The 19,448-nt window shown below is 38.4% G+C and overlaps 1 protein-coding gene and 1 pseudogene across 3 annotated transcripts in view; one reads left to right on the top strand and one right to left on the bottom strand.

The window, feature by feature from the left end:
* The window catches only part of TMTC2 (transmembrane O-mannosyltransferase targeting cadherins 2), an 862,038-nt gene that overhangs the window by 395,844 nt on the left and 446,746 nt on the right, over positions 1-19,448 (bottom strand). The window lies entirely within an intron of this gene.
* On the top strand, positions 13,543-14,605 carry LOC137202965 (protein FAM50A pseudogene; annotated as a pseudogene).

Here is a 19,448-nt window from a genome sequence, read left to right as displayed (position 1 = left end):
GCTCTCAGGGAGTTTGTCATAAGGGGTCCCAGTCCATAAGGGATCTTTGTCATCTCAGCCTTTGTTGCTTTGTGAGTACGCTTGTGCAACTTTGTTAAACTATTCTTGGGAGTGGACTTTCTGGACCATCTGAGGGCTGCATCTTTTTGCACTCTCCTTTGGGTATGCTTCTTGTGACAATGATTAAGCCATAAAAAAGCTTATCATTTGAGTCACTATTAAGAGTCTACTCATCAATGGCCAATGAGTCCCTTAAATTGGAAAAACTTCTAAATTGGTAAATTTTTCAGAGAGCTCTCATTACAAACAGCTGATTTTCTTGGTACCTAGGAAAAGATCAGATTAAAAGGTGGATACAAAGAAACAGAATAGCTAGTCTTAAGAACTCTCTTGATTAAAAAAAAAACAGTTCAGGAAATCTCATCAAATTTGCCTCTCAGTTTCTCCTCATGGGCCTTACAGATGCTAATTAGGTTAATTAACAAAAGAATGGGAAGAGGCCAAGGGGAAACCAAGGGACTCTTCCCAACAAGTTGGAAATTTTTGAAGGGTTATTAAGAAATAAGGTAAATAAAGTAGATATTCAAAGAGGCAGAATAAAAAGGAATCAGAAAGGGAAGAATCATGGGACTCACCCCAGCAGGGTAAAAATTTTTAGATGGTTATTAAGAAATGGGATGAATAAAACAGACATTGATGGGGTTAAAACAAAAGTTTTAATACAGCACTATTGAAGGTTGGGTGGGTCAAAGGGACACCTTGCTGGTTGTCTAACACTAATGGGTCCCAAACAAATGTACTCTATTTACCCCAGTTTGGAGAAACTTAAAAATGCAGAAGGCAAAATTTACAATGAGAAACCTAACCAGCAATGGCTTGGGGCAGCAGTTAGGCTGACTAATCTAACTAAAGATTGACAAAAGAACCTGGGTCCCTTGGTTTGACCCCTCACTGGGGACCTAAGGCCTTTTACAAAAATGTAGGTAAACAGGCCTGGGGGTAGAAAGGAGAAGTTTCCAGGACTCCTTGATGCAGTAACCCCGTGAGCTTTGGTACCAAAATCTATTGGTGGGGCCTGGCTACAATTAGGGTTGGTAAGATTATAAAGGTTGGAATATTTAAGCGGGTGTTATGTGAGGAGGTTATGTCAACATTGCTTTCATGCTTTATGGGAATGGATGTTCTGTCTGGCCAGTAACACTTCCCCTATCTCGTGTTGTAAGACCAAGACTTGTTGATGGGGTCCTAGTGAAGGCAACGGTTAAAAGTAGAAGAGTTGATGGAAGTGAGGTGAAAGTATTTGAACGGGCTTTATGTACTGTGGTTGCCTATTTTTTGCATGATTGTATTATCAGGATGGGTGTCATGTCTCACTGGGGAACATTTCCCCTCCCTGGTATTATAAAACAGAGTATGTAAATCCGCCCCTTCAATCTTTGTTAGTTAAGCAAATGCTCAAGGGAACCAGTGGGATTGCCTGAGCTCACATAGTGTAAGGTAGAAGCTTGGGGCCAATGTTCAAGGGTTAACGGAAGCAACTACCTTCATCTGGCAAACCTATACAAAATCAGAAATGTAAACACAGCCCACAATCTCCTAAGACTGAGCCCAGTTAACTCAAGCAGTAGAACCTAAAGCCAAAGAAAAAAAAAGAGGGGGAAAGAGACCTTTTAAAAGCACAAACTAGTGAAAGGCTCCCTCACTCAAAATCTAATTCAAGATTAGACGTCAAGGACAAATACAAATGATACAAGTTTTTTCCACCAATAGTAAAAAGCCTTAGCTATCTGAATAGATAAACTTAACTTATTCCAACTGTTATTTATAAACTAGTGAATTTTGTACTATCGTACCTAAGGTTTTTTTATATATTTTATATATTAAATGAAAGCTATAAGATCTGTTTGCATCTGTCTATATGTTTTTATGTGTCTATTGTAGATGCACAATAGTTTTTTTATCCCACAGATGGTATCACTAAAATTAATTTATAAAAGAGCTCTATTTATTAAGCTTAAAAGTAAGCACTTATGAATTAAACATTTCTAAATCTCAGAAGTATAATAGAAACTAAGCCAACTGTTTTTCAGGTTCACGTGATCTAGAATTAAACTTCAGTAAATTAAAACAAGTTTAAGGTTTTGGTTTAATTAAAATAGAGATGTCTTTAGAGTTATCAGCATTAAGTACAATTCTTTTATTTACCTAGGTCTACTAAAAGTCAAACAAGCTCATATTATCTGTTACAAAACGTGTCAGGAAAAAGAAAAACAGCTTAAGATGATAGTTGACTTTGACACATCAAATTTTAATAGATAATCTAAACATAATTGTAAAGAACTATAACACCGAAGAGCTAAATCGGACTCCACGTTGGATCTTTTTCTTTGACTTTAACCTTTGCTTTTTGTTGCTTTTGTTATTATGATCATACGTAACGGCCTGCCTCGGGGAGCCCTTCCCCTCTGCAGTTCAGCTCACCGGGAGACAATCTGACCCTGCTCACCTGTGGATGGCTGCAAGAAAGAAGAAACTAACACATCCCCTCACCCACCGAGGCTGGTCATTCCAGGAGATGTTCTGCAAGACTGATGGCCCTTTTACTTTACTTCCTCACCACCTCTCCCTCTCTGATTCTATACAAGAAACTGGCATCCAGACATTGCTAAGATGGTTTTTCAGAGACACTAGTCTGCCATCTTCTCAGTCTGCAGGCTTTCTGAATAAAATCCCATTCCTTGCCTCAATACCTCGTCTCCTGATTCATTGGCCTGTCATGTGACAAGCAGAGCAAGCTTAGACTCCGTAACAGAACAAGTAATATTAAATAGATTTAAGCAGGATAAAATGTTTTGAGGTGAACATTTTAATAATAATTATGTGTTACGGTATGTGTGCATGTAAAAATAACTTCCAAAATCTTTTTGGTTACTAGAAACCTTAAAGTTTTGCTAAGTTAAATATTAAGTCAACTTCATTGAATATCTAGATCATTTCCAAATAAGATTAAATAATGAAACATTGGTTATTGTATATAGGTTTAACTACTGTTTGCTTCCTTTTACAGAGGAATTAAAATATTTGGGTCTATTACTAAGCATGTCTTATGATGCACTGAGAAATTTTTTATGAGAAAGCACATATTTCTAAGAAGTACTGGATTGGCCAAAAAGTTTATTCGGTTTTAAGTAAAAATAAGACATTTTTCACTTTCACCAAGAATTTTATTGAGCAATGTTATACACTAACCGAACGAAATTTTTGGCCAACCCAATTTACAAGTATGCCAATCCACAGAATGCTAATTTAAAAGACAGTTCATAGGGCTTCCCTGGTGGCACAGTGGTTAAGAATCCACCTACCAATGCAGGGGACACGGGTTCGAGCCCTGGGCCAGGAAGATCTCACATGCCGCAGAGCAACTAAGCCTGTGCACCGCAACTACTGAGCCTGTGCTCTAGATCCCGCGAGCCACAACTACTGAAGCCCATGTGCCACAACTACTGAAGCCCATGTGCCACAACTACTGAAGCCCACGTGCCTAGAGCCACTGCTCCACAAGAGAAGACCACAATGAGAAGCCTGCGCACCGCAATGAAGAGTAGCCCACGCTCCCACAACTAGAGAAAGCTTGCACGCAGCAACAAAGAACCAACGCAGCCAAAATAAATAAATAAATAAATACATTTATAAGAAAAAAAAGAAGACAGTTCGCAATTGTTTACCTCTTACTTTTCACTAGAAATTAAAAGTTTCTAAGGGTTAAGAAATCTAATTAATATGTGATTAAATCTACTAGAAATAAGGAAAGCATACCTGTATGTAAAGCACGTACATGTATATTGTGGTAAGAAAAATACGAGGAATAACCTTCTTACATTATATTGTAAGAACATTTCTAATGTTCTAGAAATTATATGAAATTCCTAAAATTCTGCTAATGTAACAGTAAAATGTTATCAGTCATAATTCTACTTATCTTCAAATTCTATGTGTTGCAGAACTAAATTTACCTGTCAATTGCATTATAATGAATCAGATCTTTACTATGCTTTTGGCATTTATAGAAAATTCTTTTTTTACTTTGACACTTTTGCAAAAATGTTTCATCTTCAAGAAGATTCATAGAAAGGATTTTTGACAAATATAGGTTTCTGAAAACTTCATTTTATACCACTGAACTTGGAAAGAAAATACAGAACTCTAATGGAAAACTGATGGCTTCATAAAACTGTTAAAAACAGATCAAGAACAACAAGACCTACTTACAAGGGAGTCAATGAACTAATGAATATGATTACAATTTTCATGACTTCTTGTCTGAAATATTACTGCTGTTTAATCTTTGTTTTCCATATATAAAGAAACCTTTCAGCTTATGCTATGACTTGCAGAAACTTGGCAAATTATACTTTTATAAACAGAACTGAAACATTTATCTTTCCTCCCTACCTGATCCCTCTAGAATTTGGCAACTTTTAATATTCTTATTTTCATGATGATATACTTTTTTACATAAATTCACTAAGAATCTGTTCTGCTTATAACAGGACACAATTGGGAACACTGATTATATTACCAAAGATTTGACTGGAATGTCATAACTGAGAATGTGCCTTGAATCACATGTGACTAGACAGATTTAAGAAGCTAAGATTGACTTTATGAAGTCAAAAAGTCCCTTGGAAAAACTGCCTGGTACATTGCTTAGAGGGTGTTAAGCAGCCTTACCAGGTGATTAAAGAAGGTCACTTCCTGGAAGGTACAGGAACCATAGGAAATCTGGGGGACCTCAGGAAGAGAGGAGTTGTCCCAAATCCATAAGTATTACAGATGAGTCTGCTGCAAGTTATTGACTTGGATTCCTGGCCTCAGAGGCCTGGAGGGGTGGGATAGGGAGGGTGGGAGGGAGGGAGACGCAAGCGGGAAGAGATATGGGAATATATGTATATATATATATAACTGATTCATTTTGTTGTGAAGCTGAAACTAACATACCATTGTAAAGCAATTATACTCCAATAAAGGTGTTAAAAAAAAAATAGCTCAAAAATTTCAAAAAAAATAAAATAAAATAAAAGTTCAGTCTGGGGCTTCCCTGGTGGCGCAGTGGTTGAGAGTCCGCCTGCCAATGCAGGAGACACGGGTTCGTGCCCCAGTCTGGGAAGATCCCACATGCCGCGGAGCGGCTGGGCCCGTGAGCCATGGCCGCTGAGCCTGCGCATCTGGAGCCTGTGCTCTGCAACGGGAGAGGCCACAACAGTGGGAAGCCCGCGTACCGCAAAAAAATAAAATAAAATAAAATAAAATAAAAGTTCAGTCTGGAGAGTCCTTATGAAAAGTTCCAGCAAAGCACTGTTAATGGAGTCTATATGCTCAATCACTATTCTTGCTGGAATTATGTAATCAGGCCAGGTTTATTAAAGCTAGACTTATTTTACAAACAGATTAGCCTCAATTTGGCTCTCTTTGGTAAAAATAAGTGTGATTTTAGAGAGGAAAAAAACAATGTGTTTCAGTAGAAACTACAATACACAATTGTGGATATTAAATTCTAGTTCCATAAATCATCTTCATTTTTCTACCTGTAAACTGGACTTGGTCCTATTTCTAGTTTCCTCAAATATTTGGCTACAACTCTCCAAACTAGTGTTTCCAATATTTCACCCACATTTTACTTAGAATGATTGAAAGAAAAAGCTGTCCTTCTCCTGAAGCCCTGCAAACAAAAGCTGAACGATTTGATATAGACTTAAGAGAGACCACAACAACAGTCCATGTTTAGACAATATTTGAGCCTGTTGCTATGTAAGCCACTCAGAAAATTCACCCAAACACTCGATGACATCATCAGAGACACTTAAAATATAAAACAGGAAAATCTGTCAGATTGTCGCTGCTTGCCCTCACTCCAGCTGAAGATGCTTTGAGCCTGACATCTAGAAATCTCATCTGGCAGCTCTCAGGATCCAGAGACTGGTTTTATAATTTGTTCCAATCATTAACCATTGTTTTTCTTTCACCCATAGAAATGCATCTTATTAAAATCCTGACTGCTTGCATATTATAGGCTTAACTCTGAGAGCCCACCTGCATCAGCGCCTCTTGAAATGAATTTAACTGGACTGACCTATTGTCAGAACTAAGTGACTCAATAACATGGAACAATCTACCAACTCAGCTTCTGGACTGTGAAATTTCTTGGAGAAGTTTCAAAGGTGGGAGTGTAGGGGAGCAAAATTTGCCACACCAAAATGTGTCCTTTTGGCATTAAGATTAATTTAGGCTGATTATTTTTAAAAAATAGAAGACTCATAAATGGTGGGATCAAGACTCTGAGTTTACCTCCTCACAGATACATCAAAACTACAACTACAAATAGAACAACTCGAAAAGCAACAACTCTAAAAGCAACTCTAAAAGTTAACACATTAACAAAATGAAGAATAAAAATCACATGTGCATCTCATTTGATGCAGAAAATGCATTTGACAAAATACAACATCCATTCATGAAAAAACTCTTAACAAAGTTGGTATAGAGGAAATATACCTCAACATAATAAAAGCCATTTATGACAAACCCACAACTAACTTCATACTCAATGGTGAAAAGCTAAAAGCTTTTCCTCTAAGATCAGGAACAAGACAATGAGGCTCTCTCACCACTTTTATTCAAAATAGTATTGGAACTCCTAGCCACAGCAATCAGACAAGAGATAAAATAAATTCAAATTGGAAAGGAAGAAGTAAAACACTCACTGTTTCCAGATGACATGATTATTATACATAGAAAATCCTAAAGATGTTACCAAAAAACTACAAGACCCCATCAATGAATTCAGTAAAGTTGCAGAATACAAAATTAATATATAGAAATGTGTTGCATTTCTATACAGTAATAATAAACTATCAGAAAGTTTAAAAATCCCATTTACAATCAAATCAAAAAGAATGAAATACCTAGGAATAAATTTAACCAAGGAGGTGAAAGACTTGTACTCTGAAAACATTAAGACATTGGTGAAAGAAATTGAAGACAACACAAATAAATAATTTTTTGTGCTGTGGATTGAAATTAATATTAAAATAGCCATACTATCCAAAGCAATCTAGAAATTCAATGCAATCCCTATCAAAATACTCATGGCATTTCTCACAAAACTAGAACAAATAATCCTAAAATTTTTATGGAACCACAAAAGACCCAAATAGCCAAATTAATCTTGAGAAAGAACAAACCAGGAGGCATTACACTCCCTGATTTCAAAGTATACTACAAAGCTATAGTAATCAAAAGAGTATGGTACTGGCATAAAAACAGACACATAGATCAATGGAACAGATTAGAGAGCTAGAGAGCCCAGAAATAAATCCATACACATGTGGTCAATTAATCTACAATAAAGAAGGTAAGAATAGGAAACGGGGAAAGACAGTCTCTTCAAAAAGTAGTGCTGTGACAACTGGACAGCTACATGTAAAAGAATGAAACTAGACCATTTTGTCACACCATGTACAAAAAAGAAACTCAAAATGGATAAACTGCTTAAATGTAAGACCTGAAACCATAAAACTCCTAGAAGAAAACATAGGCAGTATGCTCTTTGACACTGCTCTTAGCCTATTTTTTTCATATGTCTCCTCAGGCAAGGACAACAAAACCAAAAATGAAAAAAATGGGATATCTATACCAAACTAAAAAGCTTTTGCACAGTGAAGGAAACCATGAACAAAATGAAAAGGCAACCTACTGAATGGCGAAGATATTTGCATATGATATGCCTGATAAAGGGTTAGTTTCCAAAATATATGAAGAACTCATACAACTCAACATCAAAAAAACAAACCATCCAATGAAAAAATGCACAGAGGAATTTTTCCAAAGAAGACATACAGATGGCCAGCAGGCACATGAAAAGATGCTCATCTGTCACTAATCATCAGGGAAATGCAAATCAAAACCTCAGTGAGCTATCACCTCACACATTTCAGAATGGCTATCATCAACAAGACAAGAAATAACAAGTGTTGGTGAGGATGTGGGGAAAAGGGAACCCTCATGCACTGTTGGTGTGTTGGTGGAAAGTAAATTGATACAGCCACTATGGAAAACAGTATAAAGATTTCTAAAAAAATTAGAAATAAAACTACCATAAGATCCAGCAATTCAACTCCTGGGTATTTATCCAGAGAAAATGAAAACACTAATTCAAAAAGATATATGCACCCCAATATTCATAGCAGCCTTATTTACAATAGCCAAGGTATGAAAGCAACCCATATGTCCATGGACAGATGAATGGATAATAATAATATATATATTAATATTTAAATATATAAAATCTCTATACACCTCTCTCTCTCACACACACACACACACACACAATATGGAACACTACTCATACATAAAAAAAGTGAAATTTTGCAATTTGCAATAATTTGGATGGACCTAGAGGGTATTATGCTAAGTGAAATAAGTCAGAGAAAGACAAATACTATATGTTTTCACTTATATGTGGAATCTAAAAAATAAAACAAATGAACAAATAAAACAGAAACAGACTCATAGGTATAGAGAATGAACAGTTGGCTGCCGAGGGGAAGTGGGTTGGGGGATGGGTAAAAGGGATTAAGAGGTACAAATTACTAGTTATAAAATAAATAATTCACAGGATGTAATATACATCAAAGGGAATAGAGTCAGTAATATTATAATATCTTTTTATGGAGTGTAATCTATAAAATTATCAAATCACTATGCTGTACATCGGAAACTAACATAAGTCAACTATACTTCAATTTTTAAAAATTAGATTAAAATAAATATTCAATAAATAAATAAATAAATAACAATGACTCAGAAAGTTTTTCTTGTTACATCCTTCTTAACTGCCTCAAAGAATATAGATAAAGGGCCTGTTCCAGATAAGAGCTATCAGAGCGATATCTATAGAGAATATGACGCAGGTATGGTAGGGAAATTCAACATGGCCTAGGATCAAAGTCCACTCTGCCCTATTGCCTCTGCAGGGCCCAACATTTACCCAAAATTTGCTGTTCCATCTCAGTGTGATCTGCCTTCCTCCCCTCTGAAGTCCCAAACCCCTATCCCCAACACCCTCTTTAGTCTTTAACTGAAGATGGTATTTAAGGTGAGGGTTTTGGCCATTTTCAGGGGTTACTCAGTTTTCCTGGGTCTCTCCCACGTATACATATTGTTAATTTTTTTTTCTCCTGTTAATCTATCTCATGTAAATTTAATTCTTAGACCAGCCAGAAGAACTTGGAAGAAAAAAATGTTGTCCTCATCAACACTTCCATTTATACACAGTAGAAGTCTAACAAGTGCTCAATAAAATAGCCTCTCTGATGGAAACTACTGATTTCTCCTAGTATCAACTCTTTTTAAGTATTTTAGGCTATGAATCTTAATATTTGATGTATAAATTAATTACCTGGTCTTATTTAAAACTGATATTTTTGCCCCAATCCTAGAAGTTTTATTTCAGTAAATATGTGAGTTCAGAAACCCCTGAATCTGCATTTGGTCAGATGAGTTGAACAGAGACGGCTCAGAAACTGAACTTGAGAAACGCCCTCGGCTACTCCTTATTGGCTTACAGCCTACTATGAGACACACAGGGTTATGAAATGAATTGTTTCCCTCCCCTCCAAATTTGTATGTTGAGGTCCTAACTCTCAGTGTGGCTGTCTTTGGAAATGGGGTCTCTAAGGAAGCAATTAAGGTTAAATGAGGTCATACGTGTAGGGTCCTGCTCTGATAGGATTAATGTCTTTATAAGAAGAGTCACCAGGAAACGTACTCTCCACACGCGCACCTAGGAAAGGCCATTTTGGAATACGGCAAAAAGGAGGTTGTCTGTAAGCTAGGAAGAAAGTCCTCCCCAGAAACGGAATGAGCTGGAACCTAGACCTTGGTCTTCTAGCCTCCAGAACGGTGAGAAAATACATTTCTTTTTTTGAAGCCACTGTCACCTACAAATTGGCACTTGCCATCTACCTCTACAAGGATCAAATTATGAGCCACTGCAGCTACTGACCAACACCCCCTGAAAGGAGTTCAGGGTAGAGATCGGGAATGAGGCACTCTGTGCTCTGGGAAAAACTGGCAGAACAGGTCTTTCAGATAGATATTTTCAGAAGAAGATTTTATGAGCCCAATTCTTGCATCTCCTCATATCTAGAAAAGCACTAAAATCCTTCATGGTGATATCTGCTCCTTGTGACTAGCAATAACCTTCATGAGACTAGCAGAAAACGTCTGCAAAACATATGTGCTTGATTGCATGTACTCCCCCTTCACCAAAATCACATATATATTGACCTTCCCCCCCGCCCCCACCTCTTTGGAGCAGTTTCTCAGAGCTACCTAAAATAGTCTCCTGGGCTATTTTGCTCCAAATAAAACTTAACTCACAACTCGCACACTGTGCATTTTTTTTTCTGTTGACACCAACCAATTTGTGGTATTTTACTGTGGCAGTGCAAACAGACTAATACACACAGTTCTCATCAGAAGTTGTTTATTCTGGATCCCTGGAAACTTCTCCAGCCTCCTCCTCCTCGTTCCTCTCCTTAGACAACTAATCCCTTCAGACCAGTCTTACTATTTTTCAATGAACTCATTAACCTACCTGGCTCCCTAAATACTTTATTTCATCTAGGGTATGTCATACATGGAGTACAGTTTTCAACCCTTCAAATCTGCATAACAAAAAGACACAAAGCTATAGAAATACACAGAAAAAGTGGTAGAAACTAGTCAAGTAGCTGAATCATTCACTATCATTGTAGTCTACTTTTTCCTTCTTAAGACTTTCAAATTTGATTGAATTGGTAGTGAAATATTATATTCTTAGCCTGGGATCAATGCATAAATTCCAAAAACACTCAAATATTGTTTGTAAAATGTTGGGTATATAGAAATTTCTCTGGTGAAAGAATCTCAATGGGATCTACTGACAAGACTTCCCTTAAGGTATAAAAAGCTACCTACTTGAGGGCTTACCTGGTGGCACAGTGGTTGGGAGTCCGCCTGCTGATGCAGGGAGCACGGGTTCGGGCCCCGGTCTGGGAAGATCCCACATGCTGCGGAGCGGCTGGGCCCGTGAGTCATGGCCGCTGGGCCTGCGCGTCCGGAGCCTGTGCTCCGCAACTGGAGCGGCCACAACAGTGAGAGGCCCGGGTACCAGAAAAAAAAAAAAAAAAATCTACCTAACTGAATTACAGAATGTGCTTTTCCAGATGTTAGATATATGAATAAAAGTTGCCATTTTCAACTTAATCTGGTAAAATAGTCCCACGACGAAAGAAAAAAGTCACTCATAAAATGTTTAGAAGCTTAGGGCTTAACATAGAGAAGGAAAAAGAAGAATAAGTGTAATAGACTATTTCAAGTCCTGTAGCCTCCTTGGATCTTTCCTGAACTCTCCAATTCAAGTGTTGTCATCTGTTCCTCACATACTCTATTTTCTTCTGTTTGTGCTGCCCAACTGATGCTTATACTCCATATCCAGCTATTGCCAGTTTAGCTTTCATTAGCAGATATTCCTTCACCTTTGTAATACTTATAAGATGCAGGTTGGAAACCTTGCTGGAATCGTGAATAAAGTCAAAGCAATGTTTGAGAGAAAACCTGCACAATAGCTACAGAACAGGATTTCTTTTTTTAGTGCAAACACTACATTAAAAAGAAACAAGCCTGGAAAGGAGTCACTTCTGCTAAACCTCACCTAGACTTAGTATCTAACCCAAATGCAGTTTCAGCCTCTCCCAGGAATGGAATTTTAAACCAATCAGTGTGGCATTTGCTTGTCAGCACTAATGAGGTAATCTGCATGATAAGACTCCCTGCCCTTCCCTCTAAGGAAAGGTTACTCAGCCTGAAGCAATTCTTTTTTGATTGTTTTGTTTTTTGCTAATAACCTCCTTGTCCCACCTTATATCTAGAAAAGCCTTCCAATTTGCAAAACTCCTCGGAGCACCTGTTTACTAGGTGGGTTGCTGCCAGAATCATAAATCATTGGATAAAGCCAGTTGGATTTTCAAATTTACTCAGCTGAATTTTGTTTAACTAATACATGTTCTCTTTTCATTGGACTTAAAGGTACTGTTTATAAGCTGCAGTGTCTTATTCATGCAACAATCTATATTGCCATGGAAAGAAATGAGTGAAACAAGGGAATATTATCTATCAAATTTAAAGACAAGAAAAAGTGTCAAGAATAATAACATTTAAAAGCAACAATTACCTTCTATAACCAAACTGACAATGGTATTAGAGTACATGTCATGAATTTGACAATTTGAGACTATAATAAGGTAAGTTCAAATCAATTAGCTTCATAAAATCAACTTTTCTTGATAATTGAAAGAAAAGTAAAACATTTAAAGGGAGCAATATAGAAAAACAATTTTTAATGGGGAATATCAATCTTTAACAGGGAATATCATTTGACAAGCTGAAAGATATAATTTGAGAAAAAGAGTTTGAAAAAGTTTTAAGTTTGCCTTATGTAGTTCTGATTCTACTGTTTAGCAAACATTTATGGTGGATTTCCTGAAGTCAGTTTACAAAAACAAAAAAGAAAATTGGGGCTTTGAAATTCTTTTAGATTTGAAATTCTTTTAGAAATATTGTAACAAAAACAGAAGAGACTTTATCAAGACACTGAATGAATTAAAGCCAATTTCGATCTAAAATCCTAAATTGAGCTCATCCAATGTTGCCTCTTAAGGTTTGTAAAATTTTTCAAAAGTAATTTTAAAGCATTTTTTGCAATAGAAATTTGTTTAACACTATATGAGAATATATAGTCCTGATTAATAACAACTTAACACAAATAAAATCAACTATGCCATAGTAATCTTTTTTTTGAAGAAAATACAAAATAATCTTCACAGGTAATTAAACATGACATTTAAATTAGTTCATGATCTATAACTGACAACTCACAATAAAATAATCTTGGATTGGACCACATCTTAATTCTTGAGTTTTCAGTGTGTTTTTACTACAAGGGAGCTTTACTTAAAGTTTTATTAAAAAGGAAATGCTAACTATAAATTCAATATTTGATGTCATTTATATTACTTAGTTGTAATTGGAACGTGGGTAATTATGAATTTACAGCTGACCCTTGAACAATTTGGGGGTTAGGGATGCCGACCCTCTGAACAATCGAAAATCTCATATAACTTATTATCGTCAGCCCTTGGTATCCAGGGTTCCTCCTTATCTTCAGATTCAACCAACTTGGGTCATATTTACTATGGAAAAAAAATCAGTGTATACATGGACCTATGCAGTTGAAACCCGTGTTGTTCAAGTGTCAACTGTATCTTCTGTTATCAAATTAGTTTTTCTTCCCCACAGATTAAATGTCCCTGAAGGGCAGTCACGTGCCAGGGGCGGGGCGCGGTGGCAGCGAGTCCCCCAGTAGCCGGTAGCCAGTAGCCGACGTCACGGCGCTGGGGTCAGTTGACTGCCCGCCTCCACAGCCGCTGCAGCCCAGAGACTCGGCCGGACCGCTGTCGCTGTCGCTGCCGCCATGGCGCAGTACAAGGGTGCCGCAAGCGAGGCAGGCCGCGCCATGCACCTGATGAAGAAGCGGGAGAAGCAGCACGAGCAGATGGAGCAGATGAAGCAGAGGATCGCGGAGGAGAACATAATGAAATCCAACATTGACAAGAAGTTCTCTGTGCACTACGATGCCGTGGAGGCGGAGCTCAAGTCCAGCACCGTGGGTCTTGTGACCCTGAACGACATGAAAGCTAAGCAGGAGGCCCTGGTGAAGGAGCGGGAGAAGCAGCTGGCCAAGAAGGAGCAGTCGAAGGAGCTGCAGCTGAAGCTGGAGAAGCTGCGAGAGAAGGAGCGCCAGAAGGAGGCCAAGCGGAAGATCTCCAGCCTGTCCTTCACCCTGGAGGAAGAGGATGAGGCAGGCAACGAAGAGGAGCTGAAGAGGGAAGAGATCACAAAAAAGAGGAAACTGGGGAAGAACCCAGATGTGGACACGAGCTTCTTGCCTGACCGAGACCGGGAGGAGGAGGAGAATCGGCTCCGGGAGGAGCTACGGCAGGAGTGGGAAGCCAAGCAGGAGAAGATCAAGAGCGAGGAGATCGAGATCACCTTCAGTTACTGGGATGGCTCTGGGCACCGGCGTACAGTCAAGATGAAAAAGGGCAACACTATGCAGCAGTTCCTGGAGAAGGCCCTCGAAATCCTGCGCAAAGACTTCAGCGAACTAAGGTCGGCAGGGGTGGATAAGCTCATGTACATCAAGGAGGACCTAATCATACCCCACCACCACAGCTTCTATGACTTCATCGTCACCAAGGCGCGAGGGAAGAGCGGGCCCCTCTTCAATTTCGACGTTCACGATGACGTGCGGTTGCTCAGCGACGCCACCGTGGAGAAGGACGAGTCGCACGCGGGCAAGGTGGTGCTGCGGAGCTGGTACGAGAAGAACAAGCACATCTTCCCCGCCAGCCGCTGGGAGCCCTACGACCCTGAGAAGAAGTGGGACAAGTACACGATCCGGTGATGTGGCAGCAGCGTGGCCCCAGCCCCTCCGGCTCCCTGCGGCCCCAGGATTCTGGGCTCCCGGCTCTCCGCTCCCGAGACGTGACGGGGCCTACTCAGCCCCTGCCCCTGGCGCTATTGTTTACCGCCTTTCTCTTTTATGACAGAGATATACACGTCAGAGCTGGAGCACCTGTTGTGCGTTTTATTTATTTATTTATTTTTTTAATAAATTTATTTATTTTTGGCTGCATTGGGTCTTTGCTGCTGCACATGGGCTTTCTCTAGTTGCGGCAAGCAGGGGCTTCTCATTGTGGTGGCTTCTCTTGTTGTGGAGCACAGGCTCTAGGCGCATGGGCTTCAGTAGTTGTGGCACATGGGCTCAGTAGTTGTGGCTCACTGGCTGTAGAGCGCAGGCTCAGTAGCTGTGGCGCAGGGGCTTAGTTACTCCGTGGCATGTGGGATCTTCCTGGACCAGGGCTCGAACCCGTGTCTCCTGCATTGCCAGGCGGAATCTTAACCACCGTGCCACCAGGGAAGCCCTGTGCGTTTTATTTTAAAGATTTTTTTTTTTTTTTTATTGAGCTAAAATTCACATAACATTAAAATTCACCGTTGTGACCATTTGAAAGTGTACCATCCAGGGGTTTAGTACATTCATAGTGTTGTGAATCACCCCGAAAGGAGACCCCACGTCCATTAGCAGCTGCCCCCCAGCCCCTCGCACCCCCTAGTTTACTTTGTCTGTATGGATTTGCCTGTTCTGGAAGTTTCACATAAATGGAATTATACAATAAAAAAAAAAATGTCCCTGAAGGACATCTTGAAAGAAGAATAATGAGAAAGATAACACAGGACCGATTTAAATGAAAGCTAGATAACAGCAGCCCCTTGGAAACAATTCAAATAACTTGGTCTGGGAATAACTTGGATTCTCACATAAAGTATAAAATTGAGAGAGGCGGTATGACTAGGAAGCAGCTATCTGGCAGCCCTAACATTTCATACACTTTCAAAATGAAGAAACCACCAAGTTTCTTCTTCCATTTGAGAAATCACAGTGTTCTGGGCTATCAGTTGGGCCCAGAATAAACTCTCAAAAAGACTGGGGTTGACTTCCATTTTTAGCAATATGTCAGACTAGTCCTAAGAAATCTTCTGGTACACAATACCTAAGAAGAGTGCACATGTGGTGACCTAGACGGGTGGGATGGGGCGGTGGGGAGGGAGGTGTCAGAGGGAGGGGATATATGTATACATATAGCTGATTCACTTCGTTGTACAGCAGAAACTAACACAACACTGTAAAGCAACTATACCCCAATTTAAAAAGCAAACAAACCAAAAACCCTTAAAAATATTCACTGATGAGCTGGCAGAAAAATAAGGGCAATTCTTTGAAGCCAGAATTGTCAGCAAAGTACAAATACATAAAGCCCTGAAGCACTAGAAATGGCATTCCCAAGGATTTGATTTTAACTGACCATAAGCCTGACTTAAGGCGAGCATAAAAAAAAAGTTTAGGTCCCCTGAAAGTTGGGAAGTCAGAATGGAGACCTCCACCTAATGCTGGACACCAGAAAAGCATTCAACTTTGCTGGATGTGACAGAAACAGTATTATATGTTGGTCATAATCCTTTCTCTTCCTGGGCACAGAGGAAGGCCCATTTTCCACCCTCCCCTGCAGTTTTTTGGGGACTGTGTGACAGCATTTTGGCCAGTAGGATGCGGATGGAAATGATGTTCTCTATTTCCAGACCTGGCCCTCTAGAGGTAATGTATTCCACACAGTACAGTTTAAAAATGTGAGAGGACAGCCCACTCCACATCAGACTTGGCATGAGGAAAATAAACCTTCATTCTCTTAAAGCCACTGAAATTTGGGGGTTTACTTTCAACTACATTTAGTCTAATAATTTTGATTATTAAAATAATTGAACTAGGGAAAAAAAAAACTTGCTCCACAGAGAGAAATAATTGGAATACCTGCCCTCAATAGGATAGGATGCTGAAATTAATACTCACAATTGTGTTGGGGGGAAAAAAAAAAGAGTCCAAACAAAAATTAGAGTGGCCTCAAATTGTTAGAGTCCCCAGGTACGTTGCAGATGAAATACAAATTCTCTCTCTGCAAATAAACTTTAAATCTAGGATCAAATATTCTCAAAGATATAATTCCAGGATTATTTTACAAATAAAAATAATAAAACACAGAAGGAGACAAGCCGCCATGCACAAGAGAGCAGAAAAAATAAACTGCAGAAGTAGAAATGCAAAAGCAACAATTATTAGAATTATCACAGGGATAATATGTTTCTATTAATAAAATACCATATTAAATGCTACATTAAAATTGTAATTAAACAGTAACAGAGTTTTGAGATGTACCATGCAGATTTGGAAAGAACCAAATGTAATTTCTAGAAATAAAAATGTAATAATTGAATTAGATTAGATACTAATTAAATTCTGAAGAGAGAATAAATGAATTGAAAAGATATAAAAATAATATTTAGAATGTAGCACAGAAAAAAAATATAAAATATAAAAGAAGGGTTAAGAAAATAAGATAGTCATGTGTTCTAAAATATGTTTATAAAAGTTGACCCTAGTGATTGGAAGTAGAATCAAACAGAAACTTTGGAGATTTAAATCTCTTTGAATCAATTTAACAGCAGAACAGACAGAGTTATACAAAGAACTAGTAAGCTGGTGGGTAGGTCAGAAGAAATTATTCCTAATGAAACTTGGGGGAAACGATGCAAAATACAGGCGAGAGTAAAAGATTTAGAACAAGTAGTGAAGCAATATAATAAACATTTCATTGGACTTCTAGGAAGCCTAGAGAGAAAGGGCAGAGGAATATTCAGACATAAGAAAATTTTCCAGAATTGATAAAAGACTCCTATTCTAGATTCAGGAAGCAAAATACATCCTAAGCACAATAAAATAAATAAATCTATAGTCAGAGCCATCCAAGCAAACTGAAAAACACCAAACGTAAAAAGAAGATTTTAAAGCCCATCAGAAAAACAGAACAACTTACAAAGAGCTTACATTTCACCAACAATATATTTCTTAACAATGGAAGGCAAGAGAGTTGGATTACATCTTCAAGAGAGAAAATTCAGTGTATACCCAATTTGACCATATTTCAAGAATTGTGGTGATTTAAAGACATTTCTATGCAAACATTTACTAAGAATATTACCACCAACAAACACTCCTTAAAGGAACTTCTAAAGAAAGTACTTCAAGAAGAAACTGACCCAGAAGCTAAGTTGTAATAAATAAATTCAATTCAAATAAATCATTGAAAGCTTGATTTTACCAAACCATAATATTAACAATGTTTAACTGATGTAGTTAAGAACTAATGACAAGAGTTCTGTTTTAAAATACGTCAGGACAAGAAAGCACTTTTGCTGCAAAACTGCACAAAACCAGGTAAGTTATAAATATCATATTTTAAAAGCATCAGAGAACTTCAGAAGCAACAAACTAAAATTCCAGAAAGAAGAAAAACTCCTTTTTGTGAGCAAGGATTTTTCTCTTTCTTTCTCCTGCAGACATTTTCTAACTCTGGGTGCTCGTGGAGGCTCTGGCTTGATCAGCCAGGCCCTTGGCTACAGAAAAGAGAAACTAGCAAAAATTTTAGTGATTCTGCAGGAGTAGTGGAACAAATTGGAAACCTGAGGGTTTTCAAACTCGCAACTGCTGCTCCTCGCAGAACATTTGCTAAGTTTTGGTGCTATACAGGAAGCTAAGAACTAGGCCAAAAGCTTCCTGAAGGCAAAGTGAAATCTCCAGAAGTCTTGTGGAAATAACCTAACTCAGATATACTACAGTCTTACCTTCAAGGAATTGGCCGTATTTTGAAGCAAGGTAAGCTGGAAGACTGAAGAGCTGGGCTGAGATCTCTGAAGGACGTAGAGTTAAATTTTCTGCAGTCTTCCAAACTGGAGGAGACAGAGACTCACCGACTTAGAATCAAAACCCTTTGCAGGCAGAGAGGGAGCAGAGCAAACATGATGAGCAGGCGCAAAGCAGAAGTAGGCTGGGTTTACATAAAACAGAAACCCAGCCCCAATTTTAATTAACGTCTGATTGGATTCAGGTGCTCCAAGCCTCGCTCTATTTACCAACAAAGGAAGATAACATAATGTAGAGCTTCAAGAGTTATAGCAGAATGTCACAAAGGAACATCACATAATGTAGAGCCTCAAGAGTTATAGCACAATGTCCAACATGCATCAAGAAATTACTACAAGTGTGGAGATGAGAAACTATGACCAACTCTCATGAGCAAAGGAGAGGAGAGATGAGCCAGATACTGGAGTTAGCAAACAAGGCCTTTCAGAAACCTGTGGTTAATGTTAAAAAAAAACAACGGAGAAAAAGAGAGGCAAAGTAGATCAAAGGGTGGAGAATTTAAAAGAGAATTAAAATCTATAAAAGAGAATGAAATGAACATTCCGTAAATGAAAGAAAGAAAATATCTGAAGCTAAGTAATTAATGAGTTGAACAGCAGACTGAACGCAGCTGAAAACAATGACTAGAACTAGGTGCTAGTGAACTAGAAATTAGTTTTTAAAAAACTGAAGCAAAAAAAAAAAAAAGGTATGAGAAAGCACACACATATAAAAATGTAAAAGACTGTGGGACATTGTCTTTGCTCAGGTACCCCAGAGAAAGGACTTTGATGAAAAGACTTGCATTCAGGACATTTAACAATGAGAGCTCTCCCGAAAAACATTGTTAGGAAGCTAAGCATGATTGAGCAGAGGGAGAAATTGAACTGAAATTCAATTACAAGAGAGGCCTTAGTCAATCCTGTAGAAGTTTTGGAACTGGGATGGCCCTTCAGAGATGTCCCAAATTGAGGCAAGGAAGCTGGGCATT

Source organism: Pseudorca crassidens, chromosome 11 (genome assembly GCF_039906515.1).
Source record: "Pseudorca crassidens isolate mPseCra1 chromosome 11, mPseCra1.hap1, whole genome shotgun sequence".
Lineage (NCBI taxonomy): Eukaryota > Metazoa > Chordata > Mammalia > Artiodactyla > Delphinidae > Pseudorca > Pseudorca crassidens.
The sequence above is the reverse complement of the archived record's forward strand: the minus strand, read 5'-3'. Positions and strand labels throughout refer to the sequence as shown.